Genomic DNA, 22,286 nt, shown 5'->3' with positions numbered 1-22,286 from the left:
GACTGGAGTGCAATGGCATGATCTCGGCTCACTGCAACCTCCACCTCCCAGGTTTAAGTGATTCTCCTGTCTCAGTGTCCCGAGTAGCTGGGATTACAAGTGCATGCCACTACGCCTGGCTAATTTTTGTATTTTTAGTAGAGACGAGGTTTCCTTATATTGGTCAGGCTGGTCTCAAACTCTTGACCTCAGGTGATCCACCCGCCTCAGCCTTCCAAAGTGCTGGGATTATAGGAGTGAGCCACCATAGCCAGCTATCAATGATACCATTATTTTTAGTATATTAATTTTTATCTTATCAGTCTTGAAACTGATCTCATCAGCAAAGGCATCAAAGCTAAGGAGGAATCTGAGAACTGGATTAGGTATCTGTTGCTGGGTGGTTCTGCCTTAGCAACTCTGACGAAGCTGCAGTTAGGACATCAGCCAGGGCTGCACATGTCTGAAGGCTGTTCGGCCAGGCTGGAGTATCAGCTTCGATGGCCAGTCACTCACATGGCAGTAGGCCTCAGTTCCTCACCACACAGGCCTTCCTAGGGCTGGCTGTGTGCCCTCATGATCTGGCAGCCGGCTTCTTCAGAGTAAGTGATGTAAAAGAGACCAAAGAAATCACACCATCTTCTATGACTTAGACTCTTAAGTTGAATTCTTTCATTGTATTTTGTTTGTTTCATTCATTAGAAGCAAGTCACTAAGAACAACCCAGACTTCAGGGAAAGGGAATTAGCCTGAACCTTTTGAAAGGAGGAATATCCAATACTTTGATTACATATTAAAGCCACCAAAAACATGGGGAACATATGGATTTTATAGTCATGCAGAGTATCTCTCAAATTCTGGCTCTCAGCCAGTTATTGCCTGCTTAACACTAAGGCAATCATTCATTGCAGTGCCCTTGGCCTCCTTCTTCATCACTAAGTCAGATGGTCTGCCTACCTCGCTGAATAATTATAAGACTTAAATGAGATCGTGTAAAATGGTGGGTGTTGTTTGTCATTACTAACACAATAATAAACAAAAATTGAGTATTACTAATGGCCACCATCAAAACAGTGATGATAGCTCAGGACTCTTTAGGTTACAAATAGCTTCACTTGAATCACACTCAACAAAAGTCAAACCAAAAATCAACTTTATTGGCTCACATTACCAGAAGTACTTCAGGAACGGCGGGATTCAGGGTCTTTTACTGGCAGAGTTCTTTTTATTTCTATCCATCTTCTGTGGTTTTTTTAAATTTCTCTTTTTGTATTGGCTTCAATATTTCAATGCTACAAGTACCTTTATCTATGTGACCAGGAAAATGACTATAGCAGCTCCATCTTACATCATTCCAATAGCTTATCATCCCAAAGGCAAAGAAGCATGCTATCTCACCCAGTATCCACAAGTCACAGCTCAGGAAAGCTTCTGATTAACTTTTCTTGGTCAGTGCTGTATTCACAACCCTCCATGGTCTTCTCTTCACACATCCAATGAACCCAAAGTCCTCATCATCTGTGTGATTTTGCCCCAGCTGCCACTCTGTCCTCATTTTCTATCGCTTTGTCCTCACTCTTGTTATTCTAGTCACATTGCCCTCCTGGCTACAGCTCAGAGCCTTTGGACTGGAAGTTTCCCCTTTCCAAAATGCATTTCTCTAACATATTCATATGCCATATTCCTTCACTTCTTTCAGACCAAATGTCACTTTATCATAGAGTCTTCCATGAGCTCCCTTTCTGAAATCACAGCTCACCATTCCCATCACTCTCAAACCTCTCTCATGCTTTTTATTTTTTTAAGCAATACCATAACCTGACTTTTGGGGGTCCTGTTTAGTTTTTTAGATACAGAGTCTCATTCAGGCTGGAGTGCAGAGGCATGATCTCACTGCAACCTCTTGTCTCCAAGGTTCAATTGATTCACGTGCCTCAGCTTCCAGAATACCTGGGATAACTGGTGCATGCCACCACACCTGGCTAATTTTTGCATTTTTAGTAGAGACAGGGTTTCACCATGTTGGCCAGGCTGGTCTCAAACTTCTAATCTCAAGTGATTCACCTGCCTAAGCCTCCCAAAGTGCTGAGATTACAGATGTGAGCCACCACACCCGACCCCTGACATTTTTATTTAATTTCTCTTTACTGGCTTAGTTTATGTCTTCTCCAACTATAAGTAAATTCTATATGCACAGAGATCCTATTTTGCTCACTGTTGTATCCACAAGAATAAAAACCAGTGCCTCACACATGCTCCGTAAATATTGTTGAGTGAATGAATGAAAATGCCAATCTATAAACCAATCACTGTGACAGGAAGTGGAGTATTCTGATGATACTCACGATATGCCCTTCCCCAAGGGAAACAAAATTGTACAGTAAGTCCATGGAAGAGTAGAGGCAGCGGCCTCCAACAGAAAAGCAAAGGGACGAGATATAAGGCAGGAAAAACTCATAGCCAGCCACCAAATCATGTTTATCCCAATCCCACACAAAGCCCTACAAATAAATGTGAAAAAAAAGGTCAGAGCTAGATGGAGATTTTACAACTGTTTTATATGCTTCCCAAGATCTATACCCAAGAGCCAGAGTGAAGTGCATGCCTGCTGCATAGGTTGAAAAAACACACAACAAGAAAATATACAAATACAAGATTTATCACAATGCCTAATAAAAACTGCAACAACCCCAGCACTCTAAATTAATGATCACCAATAAGTGGCACAGCATTAGAAAAGTGAAAGGCATTTTGTGCAAAAGCCAGCGTTGAGAGAAAGGCATTAAATCAAACCACAGTACCATGAAAAGGCAAAGTAGAGGTGGAAAGGATAATTTCTCAAAAAGTAACTTTCTGACTGCGAGAATGGATTGATAGTACTATCCGTTCTTTATAGGAAAGTTCCCAACAATGAATTTCCCTGTCATCATGATCTAATATTGGTTACCAGCTATTACTCTCATTCGTCATGTTCCACATTCGCGCGGCAGTATAAACAATATCATGGATTTCTTCAGTCGTATTTCACAGCACTTCTCCGAGGGGGTAGATTTTGCATTCAAGTGCAAACCAAAGTGTTCCAAATCTATCTAGGCTTGTAAAAACTATAAATGACCTGCCTGGGGTGCACAAATGCCCAGCAGTGCTATAAAATGTAAGACTGGTTTGCTAGAAGCCTCCCTTACTTTAAAAAATTTACTTATCCCTACACTCAAATTTACATTAGGCTGCTCACTGAAACACTCCATCCACACAAATCACATTGCTTCTACTCACCATCTATGTTCTTCCTCCACCTCCAAGACAACTCAGTTTTTACCTCCCTCTCTCTTTGTCCCCTATAAATTATAGCTAACCTCTATTGAGTACCTAATATTTTCCGCTAAACTCTATACAATGTCTAAAGCCTTTACTTTAGTTCAAGATGGGCATTATCACTATTTTCAGGACAAGCCAAGTTCAGTGCCTTTGAGTAGCTCATCCAGTGTCTCACAATTACCACTTAGCAGAATCAAGAATTCAACTCTGCAGCAAAAACCCCCAACTTTTTCAATTCTAGAACATGCTTTCCTTTGCCAGTTACAAAGTTCTGTCACGACTTCTTTCAAGTACTCCTTCAATTGACCATTCCAAGTCCAACCTTCATCACCTTATGTCTAAATCACTACAACCCCTTCCTGATTTGTCCCCACAACTCCAGTTTCTTCAAACTCCACAATTTCCTGACATATTAGTATTTGTATATGAGGTTGAGGGGGAACGCAGTGAGAGACAAAGAACTAGAGCTAGAGAGAGACATCGGCATAGAGGCAGACATGAATGGTTTTATGGACAGGAAGAGACACCGACAGAAGCTGTCATAAAAACACAGAAATTCACACAGACACTTATACACATAAACATATGGAGAGAATCAACACAGTTACCGATCAAGATCCTCATACCCTACACCTGAAGGCTCTGTGTGCGTCAATATTACTAACATAGTTTAAAAGTTACCTTTCATTGAGCTTTTTCATGTTATGTAATTTTCACAATCATCTTAGAAAATCTGTACTATTATCCCATTTTATAAATGGAATATTGGAGTCCCTTCTATGTTGGCTTGCGCTGCTCACAAACGACAGTAATATTTCAACACAGGGATGTATGACTCTCAAAACCAAGATTGCACAGAGCAGCAGTTCTCAACTGGTGGTAGTTTTGCCTCCCAAGGAACATCTGACAATGTTTGAAGGTTTTTATCATCAAATGGGAGGCAAGGGAATAATGCTGCTGACATCCAGTAGGTAGAAGCCAGGGCTGCTGCTAAGCATCCCACATTGTGCAGGACAGCCTTCATAACAAAGAATGATCCAACCCAAAGTGTCAATAGGATAACCATTGAGACATCCTGGTATAAGCATAAAATCTGATTCTAATCCTCAGGATTTCCCATGGAGGCTCTAGACTACAACATCCCCACCCTCCTAGACATCTAAATCACTTGAAATATGTATTTATTCACTAATACAATAAACATTTGCTGAGAGCCTCCTAATTATCAGGCACTGAGACCAAAAATACCTGATTAAGATAAGGCTTTTTACAGTCTATTACAAACAGAGAAGAGATATGAAAAATAACTTTGATTCAATGTGGCGAGTGCTACGATAAAAGTATGTGCAAAGGACTATGGAAGTACAAACATGGAGCATGTAACTCAAGAAATACAGGCCCATAATCCCTAATCTTCAATCTGGAGACCTGAGAAGTCTGACAAACTGAAATGAAAAGTTTTAGAGAGTGAAAGTTGTTTTTCCCTTTAACGTAGTACCAAACAATTTGTGAAAAAACCCAACTTGAACTGAAGTGTCATCTGGGTATCAGTGATTCTGCCAGTCATAAGAATCTCTTCTGTTCTTTGCTATTCTTGTAATTTTGGATTTAATTACACCATGAAAGTATCAGAAAGAACTAAATATATGACAATTAGTAACAGTGAGAACAGGAATTGTCATGACCAAATAACATGGAAAGTGGAATCGGCACAAAAGCTTGATCAAGGTTTATCTGCAAGACATCTGCTGATGAATATTATGTTAGTCTGTTCACATACTGCTATAAAAATATTACCCAAGACCAGGCAATTTATAAACAGAAGAGGTTTAACTGACTTACAGTTCCACATGACTGGGAGGCCTCAGGAAGCTTACAATCATGGCTGAAGACAAAGGAGAAGCAAGGCACAACTTACATGGTAGCACAAAAGAGAGCACAGGGAAACTGCCAGACACTTACCAAACAAGCAGATCTTGTGAGAACTCCCTGGCTGTTGCAAGAACAGCATGGGGGACCTGCCCCCATGATCCAATCACCTCCCACCAGGTCCCTCCCTTCACACCTGGGGATTAAATTCAAGATGAGATTTGGGTGAGGACACAGAACCACATCACATCAAATGTGGTATAGAATCTATGAGACTTAAACAAAAGAGACAAATTATGGGAGTTTCACAGTGATAATGATGACCAAGAACTAACGAGAAATGGGAAAATATTGCAAACAGTAAAAAAAAAAATAAAAATAAATAAAAAAAAAAGATTTTGATAATGTGTTGAATGGATTTTTGTTTACCAAAGAGTGGGCATTGGCCACTGACTGGTTTTTCAGTCTTGAAATGTTCCAGAATATACTTTAAAGAACCAATATTAGCAGGAGGTATAACTATTCAGAACATCAGGCACAGAAAGTAACATGTGGCACAGTGTAAAACATCTGAAAAATTAAAGGTGAAAAGTATTCTAGTGATTTTTAAAGTTATACTGATAATTTGCCAAGATAACATTTGCTGAAAATTTTAGTCCTGAACAAATTTATATTGTTGGTAAAACAGCTCTGAATTAGCACTACCGTTTCTTAGAAAAACATTAACAATCAAGAACCCCAAGAGGTATAAGTATGCTAATAGACATGTTGACTATGTTTGTGTACGCCAAAGCCTGAGACAGCTATAAGGGGGAAAAAAGGCAATCACAGAAAAAGCGAACATCCATGATACTACAACATGGTTGAACTTAGAAAACATTTAAGTGAAAGAAGTTAGTCACAAAATGCCACCTGCTATATAATTCCATTTATATGAAATATCCAGAATAGGGAAATCTAGAGATAGAAAGATTAATGGTTGCCAAGAGCTGGGAAAAGAGGGAATAGGAAATGACTGCTAATGGGTAAATGGTTTCATCTGGAGATAATGAAAATGTCCAGAAATTAGATGCAATGGTTACACAACTCTGAATATACTAAAAACCATCAAATTGAACTATGTAAATTGGTATATAAATTACAACTCAATAAATCTGTTAAAAGAAAAAAGAACATAGGGTAATTAGATGAATTTTTTCTGGTACATTCAACAGTACCGGAAGCTTAAGTTATACTGGAAGAAAACTGTAGAGTATGTTCCTGGATATGTGCTCTTTATATTTCTCCTAAACTTCTTATGACAAAGTTGTTGATACTTATTTCTGTGAAACATACCAATTTTTTAAAAGCCCCGTGATCAAGAAATGTTATGCTCCATGAAGAGTAAGTACAAATACTTTTAAAATTCTTTGCTCGCTATATTGAACAGGGAACTAAGAAGTTTCAGATTTCCTTAAAGAGTTTGGTCTTGAGGATTCCATTTACATAGTTATTAAAGTTGGAACAATGTTAATGAGTCAACATTAAAAATGCTTATCACAGATTTCAAAAATAAACTTGCATGTGAAGATTTTGAAGAACTTTGTATGTGTAATGAGAAGATAGAGTAAAAAGAAATTGTCATTAAAAAAAAAGACTGAGCTTTAACCATGGTACACCTGTTGTGTCTTCCTTGGGTGATAAGAAAATGGCTGAATTGTGGTGTTAAACACAGGTAAGTTTAAGACCATTAGCGACGATAAGGAGGATGTTATTGTGAACATAAAAGAAATCCATATAGACAAATATGGTCAACAAGAAATATTAAATAATAGTTGCTCTTGAACAATGTGTATTTGTCAAAGAGCAAGAGATTAAGGCCGTTTACTCAATTAATGAGCTAATACCTGAATGAAAGCTTATAACGAAACCAAGGACAGTGGGAAAAAGACTGAAGGCTATCAATTAGATTGATAATTTATTATTTGAGAATCCTATTTTTGGTTCATTCTCAAATGTCCAAAGGCAATACTGATATATCCTCCTCAAACAACCAGACAGAAGCAGCATTTACTCAATGTATAAGTACAGGTATTTGATTTAGTTGAAAGCTGTATCTGCTTAAACTTTTTTCCGAAAGGTTTTCTTAAAAATATAATCCGTATTTTTGGAACCACTTTTTACAAGTTTTACTGTACACATAAGCCTTAAAACTGATGTTAGACACTGTCCCATTCAATGTGAACATTCACATGTTCCAGTACCTGAGTTGTCTCTAGGCATGATTGTATAAACAAATTTATTTCCTTTTTAAGATGCAAATATTTCTAAATTCTAAAATATATCTGGAGTTTGGGATAGAGAATTGTGGACCTATATCTAATATGCAGCTTATTCTTCAAGGTTTCTATCCTTTAACTTCTCTATGAAATGAATTATGCTGGTGGTTTTGTAATGTTAAACTACCTTTACATTCCTAGAATAAGTCCTACTTTTTCATCAAGTTTTTTTCTTCTTTTTTTGGTTGTGCTTTGCTATATTTCATTTGCTGTTTAACTTTGAATGTTTTATCTTTATTCATAAGTAAAACTTATCTTGGGCTTCTTTTGCTGTGATCATTATTTGATTTGAATGTTAAAGTTATGATGCCTTTATATCATTAAAGGTAAAACAATTCTTACGCTTTTTCAATAGCAAATAATTGTTATCTTTCCAATATCTTCTAGGGCTGATCTAGTTGTGTTTTCTACTTTTTGAGTTAAGTTTATTATTTTGCCAAAAAAATCCATTTCCTCTAAGTTTACAACAATATTTTCTTATAATTATCTTGATATTTCCTAAATGTATGATTATAGCTTTTTTGTAATCATCTTTATTTTTTCACTTTTCTCTTTTTTTCTTCATTCTAGCTTGGAAAACTTTGAGTGTTTTGTTGATCTTTGCAAAGAACAACATTTGACTCCACATTTCTTTTTTTTTCTAACTCCTGTTTGTTGTTCTGACTAATTGCAACTGTAAACTTTATTATTTCTCTCTTTCTACTTTGCCTAACTTGATGCCAAAATAGTAAGACAAACAGTAAGCTCCTTTATTTTTTGTTGTTCTTAAATAATGAAGGCATTTCAGGCTGTACGTTTTTGTCTCATTGAAGATTTTATTGCATCCCTATGACTGGATATGTGTGCTTTATTATCACTTTCCTTATAGCTGCTATTTTTTATTTAATCCAAAAGGTATCTAAGAATGTGTCTGTTAACATCCTGGGAATTAAGATTTTGGTCATGCTTTGTTTTTCCTAAATGTATTGGCTTATGCTTGGAGTTTTTTTAACTATTCTGTGAAATATTTACTTAAGAATTTGTTAACATTTTTGTAGCCAAATACGTAACAGATTTTACATACATTTCATAAACATAAGGGAAAAAACTATATGTACTCTACTTGAGGGATTAAAAGTGATATATAAATATATATATATATAATTGAGTTTGCAGTTTTTATTCAAGACTTCTATATCATCCATTTTCTACAAAATCTGTCCAATTTTGAAAGAGCGGTATGTGCTAAATTCTTCCGGTATGATTATTTTAAGTTCCCTTTGCATTTCTTGTAGTTTTTGCTTGAGATATTTAGCTACCCTATTTGGTATATATAGGTTTATGATCACTACATCCTCTTAACAAATTGTGTTTTTTTATAATTATGTGATGTCTATATATCTTTAACTATTTTATACTTTAAACCATGAATTCTACAAAACATAATACTTTTTTGTTTGCATTTGCCTATCACTCTGACTATTCCATTATTTTTAAATACTTTGTGGGTTTTTAACCCAATTTATTAATGGATTTCATATTATAACCCTGCCTGATATAATCTGTGCTTTCAATTAATAGATTTAGTTCATTATCAACTAATGTAATAATCAAAACACTTGCTTCAATTCCTTCCTGGTAACTTTATGTTGTACATTATTCTACTTTGTTGTGTTCACTTTATCTTCTCATTATTTTCTGTGGTTTGAGCAAGTAACAATTCCTTCCATTCTTTTACTCCTTGCTAATTGGCAACTTCTCTGGCATATCTCTATTCCATTAATGGTTCCTTTCCCTTCTCTAACACAAATATGTTTCCAGTCTGTGGCAGAACTCTAGAAAGCGGAAATACTTAACATAATATCCAAGTTCACTTTTAGACTAGTGAAGGCTGGTTGCTACTATCAAAATACAATTAATCTTCATCGTATTCTCATACCAGCAGTAAAAATAGTGATAATTTACTTCATATTATCTTAAATCTCCCTTAATTGACTACCTTCTACCTTCTTCTCCTCCATGCTTTAACGTGAAACTTAGAAAGTTATGTGAATTTGATATATATAAATTTCCCCCCTGCTAAATGGCTCTAATAATACCTAATGTACCTTATGCCAAGCTCGAGAATTAAATGACACCATGGCTATAAAAGCTTGTTAATAAAAATAAAACTAAGTATAATAAAACCTGAGTTCCACTTATCCCAAGATATATTCCACAGTACACTAGTCTCACAAGATAGTTTGAGGAAAAAAAAATGGTTTCTGAAAATATGCTTACATACTCAGAAAATGCTCTTATTCAACCTTTCTCTTGGAGATTCCAAATGCATATAGAAATAGCAAAAGCTTTGAAAGGTTTTCAAGCGTAATAAAGAAATCTTGTGATTAGAGCTTGTCACTAGTCCCAGACAGACTTCAGTTTGATTCTTGGCTCTTCCATTTATTGGGTGTAAATTTAGAACAGGTTAGTCTCCCTGAGCCTCCATTTTCTCATCTACAAAATGGAAATGAAATAATTTCTCCTTCATAGAATTATTAAGGAAATTCAATGCAATTATGCATGTGAAGCACTTAGCATAGTGCCTGGCACACTGAAAGTGCTTAATAAACGGTAGCAATAACTAATTTTGCCTTATTAATTCTAGTTATATTAAAACTTGCTTATTTCTGTCTTCTTACTCTTTTGGCCATAGAACATCTCTTCTCCTTGTTATACATCAACACTGTTCCTCTCAGTATACCACTGGGAAAGCCCTTTTGTTAGGCAACCAAAATAACGTGTTTAAGTCCTCTCCATGTCCCAATTCTTAACTTTATCAAGTCTAACCCTCATTTGTCTTAAACCAACAATGAGACTCTCCAGAGAAGGGTTGTTCCTTTGCCTCAGGAAATGAGAGGATTCTTCCTGGAAATAAAAGTATTTTTCACACAGGACAGTATGTGACTAAGCGCATATAAGTGGTTCTGAGAACAAGGCCACAGAGGAGACAGTGATCAAAGGAGGCAGAAACGCCAAAGAAAGGTGTCCTGGAGAATGTGAGACTCAAGGTCAGTCTTGAGGCAGGGTAGGACTTAGGGACTTTAGAAAGATGTGTGTGGAGGGGGCATAATCAAATTTGAGAACTGCATGCAAGGAATTTCAACCCATATTTTTGCCCTGGAACACAAGAAAAACTTAACATTGTGCCCACACGTAAGCTACTTTATTTGGCTGATTTCCTCCATATCTGTTATACTTCCCTTAAGTCGGCAGGAGTGATACCCCATCTAATCTCTGACTGGTTAGGTTCCCAAGAAAAAAACCATGGACACACCACCCAGCACATTTATTCCTGAAAGAAGCTTCTCTACACGTGTCTGCTTTTCTATCCTCACAAACTGTGCAGAAGGGGATTCACAATTTAGAATCCTGGAAACCAAGTACATGTTTAACCCCTTTCTCCAAATTCTAGGAAAGAAAAGCCAAAATATTTTAACTCATATGTCAATTCCTGGTCAATTATTAGTGGTTGTTCAAAGGGTCTTGTTGAGAAGGACAGTGAAACCCCAATCTGAGCCCAACAAGGAAGAGCACTGTGATCAGTTTAGGGATGCCTGCTAAGAATACAGGAGGGGGAAGTGGCAGTAAGAGTGCCACCTAGTTCTCATACATAGGAACAGCACCCATAATTCTCACACAGTGTGGGAGCAGCACCCATAGCTCTCGCACAATATGGGAGCAGCACCCATAGCTCTCACGCTCTATAGGAACAAGCTCACATGCACTGTGGGAACAGCATACACACACTATTAGTACAGCGCCCATAACTCTCACACACAATGAGTTCAATGCCCATAGCTCTCTCACACTATAGGAACAGTGCCCTTTATCCTTTCCCAAGCTCTACTGTGGATCCCCAGGACCAAAAGCCCTGGCCGTGAGAAGGCAGAGAGGAAAGAGGCTCTCTTCTTCCTTTCCCTACACCTGCACAAATCCTTCTTCTGGTGTTTAGCCACACTTTCCCTGAAAGAGCTAATGCAGAGGAGGAGGTTTAAGAGTAGAGAACAGCCCATTCTTTCCTTCGGCTGCCTACAGACAACACATACACCCCAGCCTGAAAATAAGCCTGGGCTCCTTGTATAGGGGCAATATCTAATTTATCTCTGAGGCCTAGGCATGTACCTTGCTCACAGAAGGTACATGGCAGTGGGGCAATGACTAAGGGCTTAAGCTCATCAAAAGGACTTGCCTACTAGCACTTAACTCTTTGGCTCTCTAGTATTTTTTTCCCATATTTATCCTAATAGCAGCCCTTCTGGGAGACTTTCCCATGACCTTCTCAGGAAAAATGGAACCCCATTGCTCTTCTATGAAAAATCTATGAGGCTTATATGTTTACATCTCATATCTTCTAGGATGGCCCTCTCCAGGGCAGGGACTATGTTCTATTTCTGATCCCTCCTGAGCTTAATTTTGAATCTGGCACACCTCAATAACTTTCCATAAAGGCATTAACTTTTTAAAGAAATCAACTAATTATTCAAAACCAGGAATGAGGAAATGCCCTCTAGTAGGAAAGCTGCCAGTGCTCCATTTGGAAGTCAAGGAATCTTTAGTAACTTGAATTTAGGGATTCTACCATTTTATTCAGATTGAAGGTTGAGAAAATAAGCTAAACCAGAAAAGGATATAGAGCTAGAAAAGAGAAACATAACACTTATTGTCCCTAGTCATACTGCTGAAGTGTAATTCTCATGATGCTGAGAATTCTGAAAGATCTAATAAACATCTAAAGTAGAAATTGACATATTTCCAGAAAAATGTAAGATTGGGCATAGAAATTATTAAATTAGCCTATAAACCTGCTAGATTTTTCAAATAGTCTAAAATAATTATAAACTCTCAGAGATTTTTGGCTTCATAGTTTCCTTTAAAACAGAATACACAAAAGGGATTTATTAAAATGGCATGTGTCATTTACAAAAGACCATGCATATGGCTTGGGATGGAATGGGGAGGTGAGGTGGGAATCAACCAAGTGGAACAGAAATTCACTTTAAATGAAAATTCACTTAGAGGAAATTATCTGATACAGGAGAAATCTATGTCTGCCAAAGTTACAGAAATTCAGACATCCTTTAAATATCCATCTCAGGCTTTTTGTATTCCTGTTAACTCTCTTTTTAAAGGTCAGTTTTCTACCAGTATGGTCACACCATACAATCAAATTCAATAACATAGCACTGAATTATAAAATAAGGTTAATGTGTTTGGAGATTCAAAGCATCAACCTGATTCTTTTTCTCATCATGAACAACTGCCTTTCTGATGAGGTTTATTTTTCCCATGTCTAGTATGGATTTTAAAATTAAAGTAATGCAGCTATTCCATGTGAGAAAAATAGTTTAGGGAACCTTGTAACATTTTTTTTTTTTTTGTAAATGCACTCTGAAATATGAAGCCCAACTTGGGTGTAGCTTTAAATGTGTATCTTCTGTGAATTTCTACAGGTTTCTGCAAAATAAGAATGACCACTGACCAGATCCATCTCCAGCCTCCTATCACAAAGGGAGCAGCTCAAGAAAGGTGGCCCAAAGAGGTTAAGAAGTTGTCAAGGTCTTCAATTAAAGCCAGAGCCAAAAGAAGCTCCCAATCCCTTAGTCCAAACGCCTTTCTGCAACAGCATGCTGACCACACTCTACTAACCAGACCCCAATAAAATTTTAGGCAACTATGGGATAAGGTTTTCTTAGTTGTTATTTACTATTTTTGCTAATAGTAACCCATTACAGGCTAGATACAATGGGTCATGTCTATAATCCCAGCACTTTGGGAGGCTAATGAGGGCAGATCTCTTGAGGCGAAGAGTTTAACACCTGCTTGGGCAAAGTAGTGAGACCCTGTCTCTACAAATAGAAGAATTATTTGGGCAAGGTGGTGCATGCCTATAGTCCTAGCTATTCCAGGGTCTGAGCTGGGAGGGCTGCTTGAGCCCCAGTGTCTGAGGCTGCAGTGAGCTATGATCATATTACTGTACTCCAGACTGGGTAACAGAATGAGACTTTGTCTCAAAAATAAATAAAATAATTACAGCACGATATGAACTCCATTCCATCACAAATTTTGATCTATTTTGTTTACCGCGGTATTCTTTAGCATCTAGAACATGCCTGGCATAAAACAGGTATTCAATTGAGTTGTTTTATTTATTGAGAGAGTACTATGTGTTAGACACAGAGCTGAACACTTCACATATATTATCTCATTTAACCCCCAAAACACACATATGGACTAAATTGTACCTACCCCCAAATTCACATCTTCAAGCCCTCACCTCCAATGTGACTATAGAGATAGGGCCTTTAAGGCAATTAAGGTTACATGAGGCCATAAGAGTGGGGTCCTAATCCAGTGGCACTGGTGTTCTCATAATAAAAGGAAGAGATTCCAATGATATATGCACACAGAGGAAAGGCTATGTGAGGACATAGGTAAAGGCAGCAATCTGCAACCAAGTAGAGGGGCTTCACCCAAAACCAACCATGCTGGTACCTCAATCTTGGACTACCAGCCTTGCAAACTGAGAAAAATAACTTGTGTTGTTTAGCCACCCAGAATGTGGTATTCTGATGGCAGCCCTAACTGACTAATACACACACTATCAGAATACTATTTTCATCTCATTTTTCAGATAAAGAAACAGAGATAGAGTGATTTTATTAATGTTACCACTGCTGGTCTCTTGGTGTTTAGAAGGTTGGTGATTGGACAATGTATGTCAAAAGAAAAGAGAAGGCCGGGCACGGTGGCTCACGCCTGTAATCCCAGCACTTTGGGAGGCCGAGGCAGGTGGATCACAAGGTCAAGAGATCGAGACCATCCTGGTCAACATGGTGAAATCCCGTCTCTACTAAAAATACAAAAATTAGCTGGGCATGGTGGCACACGCCTGTAGTCCCAGCTCCGGAGGCTGAGGCAGGAGAATTGCTTGAACCCAGGAGATGGAGGTTGTGGTGAGCCGAGTTCGCACCATTGTACTCCAGCCTGAGTGACAAGAGCGAAACTCCGTCTCAAAAAAAAAAAAAAAAAGAAAGAAAGAAAAGAGAGGTAGGTAATTTAGTAGATTTCAATGTGTAATAAATGAAACTCTTTACCATTAGACCAGCCTTACAAGAGTTCCTCAAGGAAGTTTTAAACATGGAAACCTAAGAATGATACCTGCTACCACAAAACACACTTAAGCACACGGTCCACAGACCCTAAAAAGCAACCACACAATGGAAACTACAAAGCAATCAGCTAACAACTTGATGATAGAGTCAAAACATCACCTATCAATATTAACCTTGAAAGTACATGTTCTAAACACCCCACTAAAAAAGCACAGAGTGGCAAGTTAAATCAAAAATCAGAATCATCCATCTACCCTGTATCTACTAAAAAATACAAAAAATTAGCTGGGCATGGTGGCTGGTGCCTGTAATCAGAGGCCAAGGCAAGAGAATTGCTTGAACCCAGGAGGCAGAAGTTGAAGTGAGCCAAGATTGCACTACTACACTCCAGCGTAGGTGACAGAATGAGACCCTGTCTCAGAAAAGGATTCTACACACCTAGTACTACTCAGAACAGAAGACTGTCTTTCTGGTCTGCCTTCTTAACCAGCAACCAAGAAAGAATATAATTCTGCACCCGAATCTATAACCCAGAAAGGATCCTAGGTCAGGCTCAGTAGTTTACCCCTGTAATCCCAGGACTTAGGGAGACCAAGGTGGGCCAATCACTTGAGGTCAGGAGTTCAAGACCAGCCTGGTGAACATGGTGAAATCCCACCTCTACTAAAAATACAAAAATTTATGACAAAGCCATAAATTCTTTGTCAACATGAGAAATGCTTGACATTACCAATAAGTGAGAGGCAAATGAAAACCCAAAAAGTTATCATTTCACATCAGTCCGAATGGCTATTAGAGAGAGAAAAAATAGCAGATGCTGGCAAGGCTGCAGAGAAAAGGGAACTCTTACACACTGTTGCTAAGAATGTAAATTAGTTCAACCACCATGGAAAGCAGTGTAGAAATTTCTCAAAGAACTAAAAACAGAACTACCATTTAACCCAACAATCCCATTCCAAAAGAAAATAAATCATTCTACAAAAAGAGACACATGCATTCTTTTGTTCATTTCAGCACCATTCACACCAGAAAAGCCATGGAAACAAACTAAGTGCCTATCAATGTTGGACTGGATAGAGAAAATGTGGAATATGTACAACGTGTATTTAAAAAGAATGAAATCATGTCCTCTGCAGCAACATGGATGCACACGAAGGCTGCTGAAGGCCATTATCCTAAGCAAATTAACACAGGAACAGAAACCAAATACCACATGTTCTCTCTCACTTATTATTGGGAGCCAAACATTGGGTACCTATGGATGTAAAGACAGGAACAATAGACAGTGGGCCTACTAGAGGTGGGAGGGAGGGAGGAGGGCAAGAGCTGAAATACTACCTATTGGGTACTATGAGCACAACCTGGGTAACAGAATCATTCATACCCCAAACCTCAGCATGACGCATTATATCCATGTAACAAACCAGCACATGCATTCCCTAAATCTAAAATAAAAGTTGAAGTTATTTTTTAAAAAACCAAAATTATAATTAAACTCTCACGAGGAAGTTAAAAAAAAAAAAAAAAAGGAAACTGTTTTAAGTAACAAAGTAGCTCTTGGTTTCCCAATTTTATTCTCCCTAAATTTGAGTTCACACACAATCATGACCTATTTTTCTTTCCAGGATGGCAGTCTGGTTTTGGTAACAGCAGTCACTGCCTGGCATCCTGGCCGGTAATGGGAATAATCTGACAATCCAAAAAGGATCCTAGGCAGGGCGCAGTGGCTCACACCTGTAATCCCAGCACATAGGGAGGTGAAGGTGTGCTGATCACTTAAGGTCAGGAGTTCAACCAGCCTGGAGAACATGGTGAAACCTCATCTTTACTAAAAATACAAAATTTAGCTAGGCATGGTGGTGGGCGCCTGTAGTCCCAGCTACTCAGGAGGCTGAGGCAGAAGAATGACTTGAATCTGGAGGTGAAGGTTGAAGTGAGCCAAGATCATACCACTACACACCAGCCTGGTTAACAGTGAAAAGCTCTGTCTCAAAAAAGAATTCTACATACCTAGTACTACTCAGAACAGAAGACTATCTTCCAGGTCTGCCTTTTTAATCAGCAACCAAGAAAGAATGTAATTCTGCACCTGAATTCACCAGCTATAGAAACCAAAACAAATTGTTTAGGGTCAGACGAGGCATTTTGTTCCTTAACATTGTCAGGTACAAAAAAATGAAAAATGGTTAAAATTTTTCATGATGAAAAACTACAAGTGTTCATGTAGGTCAATTTAACAACTAAGGGTAAAAAATACCATAGGATCCATTGCAAGATTTCTGAACAATGGCTTACTAATAAAAAGTGTAGTTATAGGCACTGAAATGCCTAAAGTGGGAAATCCCTATACCATCTTCATCCTGAGTCTGGAACCTTCCTTCCAATGTGAAAAAGAAGCATGAATAAATCTGTGTTTGGGAGGGATTTGATGAAAGTGGAATAATTCAGAAACAAACCAAGAGAAAAGAATGGTCAGTTTTACGTGAGCACAATTCACTTTTGCCAACAAGTGAATGCTTGGTAAATATTAAACAATAATCCAGGACCCAAACCAAGTTAAACTACAATGTGACCTTTAAACTTGGCTATAATCATCGGAACCTGGGGGAGAAAAAAGACAAAGGTTTATTTTCAGGATATTTTTTTAAAGCTTCCTAAGAGTAGGGAGCCAGCATTCTTCCACTTTGCACCCCTTAATAGGCTTTATAATATCTACCTACTGATACAAAGAATCACCCACCTGAAAAGCATACTCAGATCACTGAAGGGAAGCAAGAGGAACAGAGAAGTCAGTCTTGCATAGCACAGGCCTATGAAGTGCAATATTCTGCATTATTGCCTTGCGGAAATTAGGGGAAAGTACTGTTGAGGGGTTCACAATATTATCATAGGCTTAATATCCTTGCACATGAAAACCAGAGGAGATGGCGCAAAATCACCTAGTGAAACAACTCACAAATTGAGCATTCTGATAAGGCCCTCCAGCCACCCTCTTAAAGGAAGGTGCAGCCCCCGTACACCTAATGTTCCAAGATGGTAAAACATTTTGGCTAAATGCTGATGGTTACAGGAAATGTAAGGTCACTGTCCTAATCGCTAAAGAATTATATGCCAGCTCCCCCTAATGAAAGTGAGATTCTCCATTTTCATCCGAAATAAGGAAATAAATGTCTCTGCAGTTTAACATTATCCCAGATTCTGTATCACTTAGCAATCTCATCGGCGTCCTTGCTTTAATAATATTGTGCTCAGACAAGGAAGACATCCATCTTTCCAGTAAGCTTTTGTAGCCCATTTAAAAGTGAACTGAAGAGCCTCTTAGAGAGAAACCTGAGAGAGAAAAGGATTTACGACCGTGATTACGCTACCTTACCAAACTGAAAATGTGCCAGATAGAATCTTCAAATTAGAAGTAAGTCCTCAACTATAAACAGATGGCAATCTGTACCTCCTAGAAGACTAAAATGTTATGGTTATCATTGTAGAGGTATATTGTTCTGAATTAATATTAGCTTGTTTTCTCCTGATGTAATTTAAATGAACCTAACTCACTGAAAAGGACTTACAATAGGGGCATTTAATAAGTTTCATTAATAATATTGATAAACCATTAAAATGCTATATTAGTCCTCTCTGCTGCTCTTCTTTGGCCTAGCAATCTAGTGAGAAACTAGGGAGGCTTCTTGTTAATATCAGTGGTGGAGTGCATTAAGAACATTCACTCAAGAGTTAGAAGACATAGGTTCAAAATTTGTTCAATTGAACATTCTGCAACAACAGAAATTTTCTGCACCATCTAACGTAATAGGCACATGCGGCTAAGGATCACATGAAATGTGACAGATATCGCAGGATCTAATTTTTAAATATTTCATTATAATTAACTCTATGTAGTCTCACATAGCTCGTGGCTACCACATTGGACAGCACAGCAGTATACCTGCTACTTACCAGTTATATGTCTTTGGATATGTAAGTTAACTTTTCTGTGCCTCAGTTTCCTCATCTTACAGACAGGGATAAAAATACTCTCTCATAGAGTCATTGAGAAAATAAGGCATGTGGGGTATTCTTCTGCAACATCTTTTAACCCATCCCTCCTCTACATTCCCACTGTGTTCACCTTTGTCTGGCTCTTACCATGCTGGTATTATCAAAAGACTTTCTTCACATGTGTCATTCCCTCTAGCAAGTCCCAACTTCACTCCTTCCAGTAAAATATACCCACTAAATGTTTCTAAACAATTCTCAGCATATCATCCCCCTGTTCAAAATCTCATAGCTATAGTTGGGCGCAGTCGCTTATGCCTGTAATCCCAGCACTTTGGAAGGCCAAGATAGGCAGATTGCTTGAGCCCAGGAGTTAGAGACCAGCCTGCACAATATGGCAAAATTCCATCTCTACAAAAAAAAAAAAAAAAACTTTTCTGGGCATGGTTGTATACGCCTCTAGTCCCAGCTACTCAGGAGGATGATGCAGGATCACCTGAGCCCAGGAGGTCAAAGCTGCAGTGAGCCATGATTGTGCCACTGCACTCTAGCCTGGGCAACAGAGACTCTCTTTAAAAAAAAAAAAAAAATCTTACAGTATGACCTCCCACTGAACCTGGAGTCTGACTCTTGAGGCCCTTTTTATAATCTACCCCAAGCTGATGTTTCATGTCATCTCCCACTGCACCCCAGAAATAACCCACAGTGCCAACAGATGGAGCAACTTGCCCTTCCTCACACCAACCATGCATATTTTCACCCCCTTGTCACTGGTAGACAATATGCACATATAAAATGCTCAGTTCCTTTTCCCTTACTTTGTCTTAACCATTGAGGCCTATCCCAAGACATCTCACTTCAGAAGCCATCTCCTTTGAGTTGCTCATGAAAAGAATGAGACATCTAACAGTCGCAGAGGCTTTACTAACACTTCGCTGTTCATATGTGCCTTCTCGGTTGCCCTCCAAGGAGAAAACCTCCTTGAAAATGCAAGGTTATGCTTTTGTGTCTCACCAATGGTGCCTGGCTTGGTACACATCAAGTAGGCGCTCATGACATGTGTGATAAAGAAATGCCATTAAACATGAACACAGATGCTGTTCAAATTGAAAACTAGGATCTTTGGAAGTCTTTGCTATTCACACCACTTAGGCATTTGAAATTCCTCCCTCAAAATAACTGTCTTTCTATAAATACATGGAAAGAAAATCTGGGCAAGTATGGATTACTAAACCAATGTATGCCTTAAATAAAACTCTCAATAATTCCCTGTTCTCCTTCTGAGTCCTGCTAGAGAAATTTTCCTTAGGATGATTCAACCTTGTCCTTCAATCCCTTGCAGCATGTGCTGTTTATAGGCTAAAATACATCTACATCCCTCCACTAACTCCACCCTCCTTTTCCCTCTTGACTTTTCCCATACCTCACTTCTCTTCCCTTGACTTCCTATCATCCTCAATTACCTCAACTTTGAAGAATTTTTTAAAACATAGCCCCAGCCATCTTATCTCCCACCCTTCAAAGCCTCCATCAAAACCCACCTCCAAATACTTCCTCCCTGTCCAATAAGAGGACCTGTTTGCACTTCTTTGCAACAGCTATTCAAGAAAGAGAAAAGTGAAAGCAATCAGAAAATATCTTGAAAACTCACTTAGGTCAGAACTTTAGCAGTGGCTTCTGGCACAGAAGACAGATCTCTGATCTCAAGGAGAGTTCTCTACAAAATATAATGCCAGATTGCTTCTTGTAATTTATACTCCCTTTTCAGACATTCTTTATTGCTGTCGTTCTTAAACTTTAGAGCACATTAGAATCATCAGAGTATTTGAGGAATGCTAATTCCTAGGCATTGCCACCAGGGAATCTAAGTCAGTGTGCCCAGGGCTCCCCAGAAACCTGCATGTTAATGAGGACCCAGCTCATTCTTTCACAAGGTCAAAACCACACTGACAAACACTGCAACGGCCTCGCCTTCCTCTTTACGCCAGTCCTCTGTTCCCCTTCTGTACACCAAGGGAAAGAAGGGTAACTAACGGCAGCCAAAAGGCCTACATCTTCTGGAAAAACAGAATTTCCCAGTGAGAGTAATTAGGTGAAGGAGCTAAGGCAGAAAAAGGTAATCAGGCACACACAAGGTAAAGACGAAAAGGCTCACAGTAACCCGAGGTCAAAGCAAATGGCAAATCACAAATCTCAACAGAAGAGCTAGGAAGTTCAGTACATGCAGAAAGGAAAGAAAAAATTATTATCGTAACAACTGAACATGTGTAGAGCATCACATTTAATTGAAAACTGCCAACTCTTAAAGGGGAAACTCACCAGATTTTAACATGAAGTATCTAAGCTGAACCAGATCAAGTAACATGGTCTTCCGCTCATCAAATCAGATCATTTCCTGAGATCAAAGAGAAAAAAGAAGAAAGGGTAATTTCAGAGCACTAAGAAGGCCCAGTCCAGGTCCTGACGTAGGAAGCAGGAGGACAGAACATTTGCAGGAAATTAGAGGCATTAGCAGCTAACAGAGATGATTCTAATAATAATAGCTAGGGTGGATACACATTCTGGGATAGACTTTGGATGGTCACTGTTCACACCCCTTGTCCCTACATGATCAATGGCTAATATCACTTACTTTCCTCCCCAGGAGTCCTCTTTTAACAGGAAATGATGTAATCACCCTAAAATGGGTAATAGACATGGAGCTAAGTGTTTTACTTATATCATTTAAACCCTAAACTTTATAAGGGACCAACATTAATACTGTTATTATGCCCATTATTAAGCTAAAGAATGTTGGAGCTGTTGGAAGTTAAATTACTTGCCTAACACCAAGTCAGCAAATGACAAGGCTTGAACTCACGTCTGCCCAGTTCTTTTAACACAGGACAGGTAAACTGCAGCCCACAGACCAAATTCAGGACACCATCCACTTTTGGAAACAGAGATTACACTTTCAAAAGAGGAAATAGTGGAAGACAGCCACCCAGTTCATTTGCATATTGTCTATGGCTGCTTTCACACCACAAACACAGAGTTGAGTAGCTGCGACAGGGAGCTTTTGGACTGCAAAGTGGAAAATATTTACTATCTGGGCCTTTACTGGAAAGGTTTGCTGATCTGGACTCTTCCTGTCATCCTCAGGACAGCACCCAAAACACAAATTCACGAACTCAGCCCTTCCACCAGGGATGGCCCAAGGTCAAGGAAAACATGAAGACCAAATAGTAGAATAATCTCCCCAGTTTGGACTTTTCAGACTTTGATTTTTAGGGGTTTTTTAACCTTAAGGTTTACAACACGTCAAGTTGTCAATAGTTATAATAAGCACAGTATTTCTTATGTTTTTAAAAAAACACAGATTATAGTGGCTCACGCCTGTAATCACAGCACTTTGGGAAGCCAAAGCAGGTGGATCACTTGAGGTCAGAGGTTCGAGACCATCCTGGCCAAGATGGTGAAATCCCATCTCTACTAAAAATACAAAAAATTAGCTGAGCATGGCAGCCACCTGTAATCCCAGCTACTCAGAAGGCTGAGGCAGAAGAATTCCATGAACCTAGGAGGCAAAGGTTGCAGTGAGCTGTGATCATGCCACTGCACTCCACCCTGGGTGACAGAGCCAGACTCTGTCTCAAAAAAAAAAAAAAAATTGTTAAAAAAAAACATAAGTACCTAGAAC

General features: G+C 38.6%; 1 long non-coding RNA gene across 2 annotated transcripts in view; it reads right to left on the bottom strand.

Annotated features, from left to right (window-relative positions):
* The window catches only part of LOC116559552, a 262,035-nt gene that overhangs the window by 225,570 nt on the left and 14,179 nt on the right, over positions 1-22,286 (bottom strand). The window contains exons 2-3 of one of the 2 annotated variants that reach the window (XR_004272511.1): positions 20,927-21,002; positions 19,233-20,324 (exon numbers count right to left, since the gene is read on the bottom strand). This is a non-coding gene — a long non-coding RNA (uncharacterized LOC116559552). Of the gene's footprint in view, positions 1-19,232; positions 20,325-20,926; positions 21,003-22,286 lie in introns of those variants that run through there. The other variant, XR_004272509.1, reaches the window with a different exon arrangement.

The sequence above is a fragment of the Sapajus apella genome, unplaced genomic scaffold (assembly GCF_009761245.1).
Source record: "Sapajus apella isolate SASKATOON/1434 unplaced genomic scaffold, GSC_monkey_1.0 scaffold23, whole genome shotgun sequence".
Classification (NCBI taxonomy): Eukaryota; Metazoa; Chordata; class Mammalia; order Primates; family Cebidae; genus Sapajus; species Sapajus apella.
This window is presented reverse-complemented; position numbering and strand designations above follow the sequence as displayed.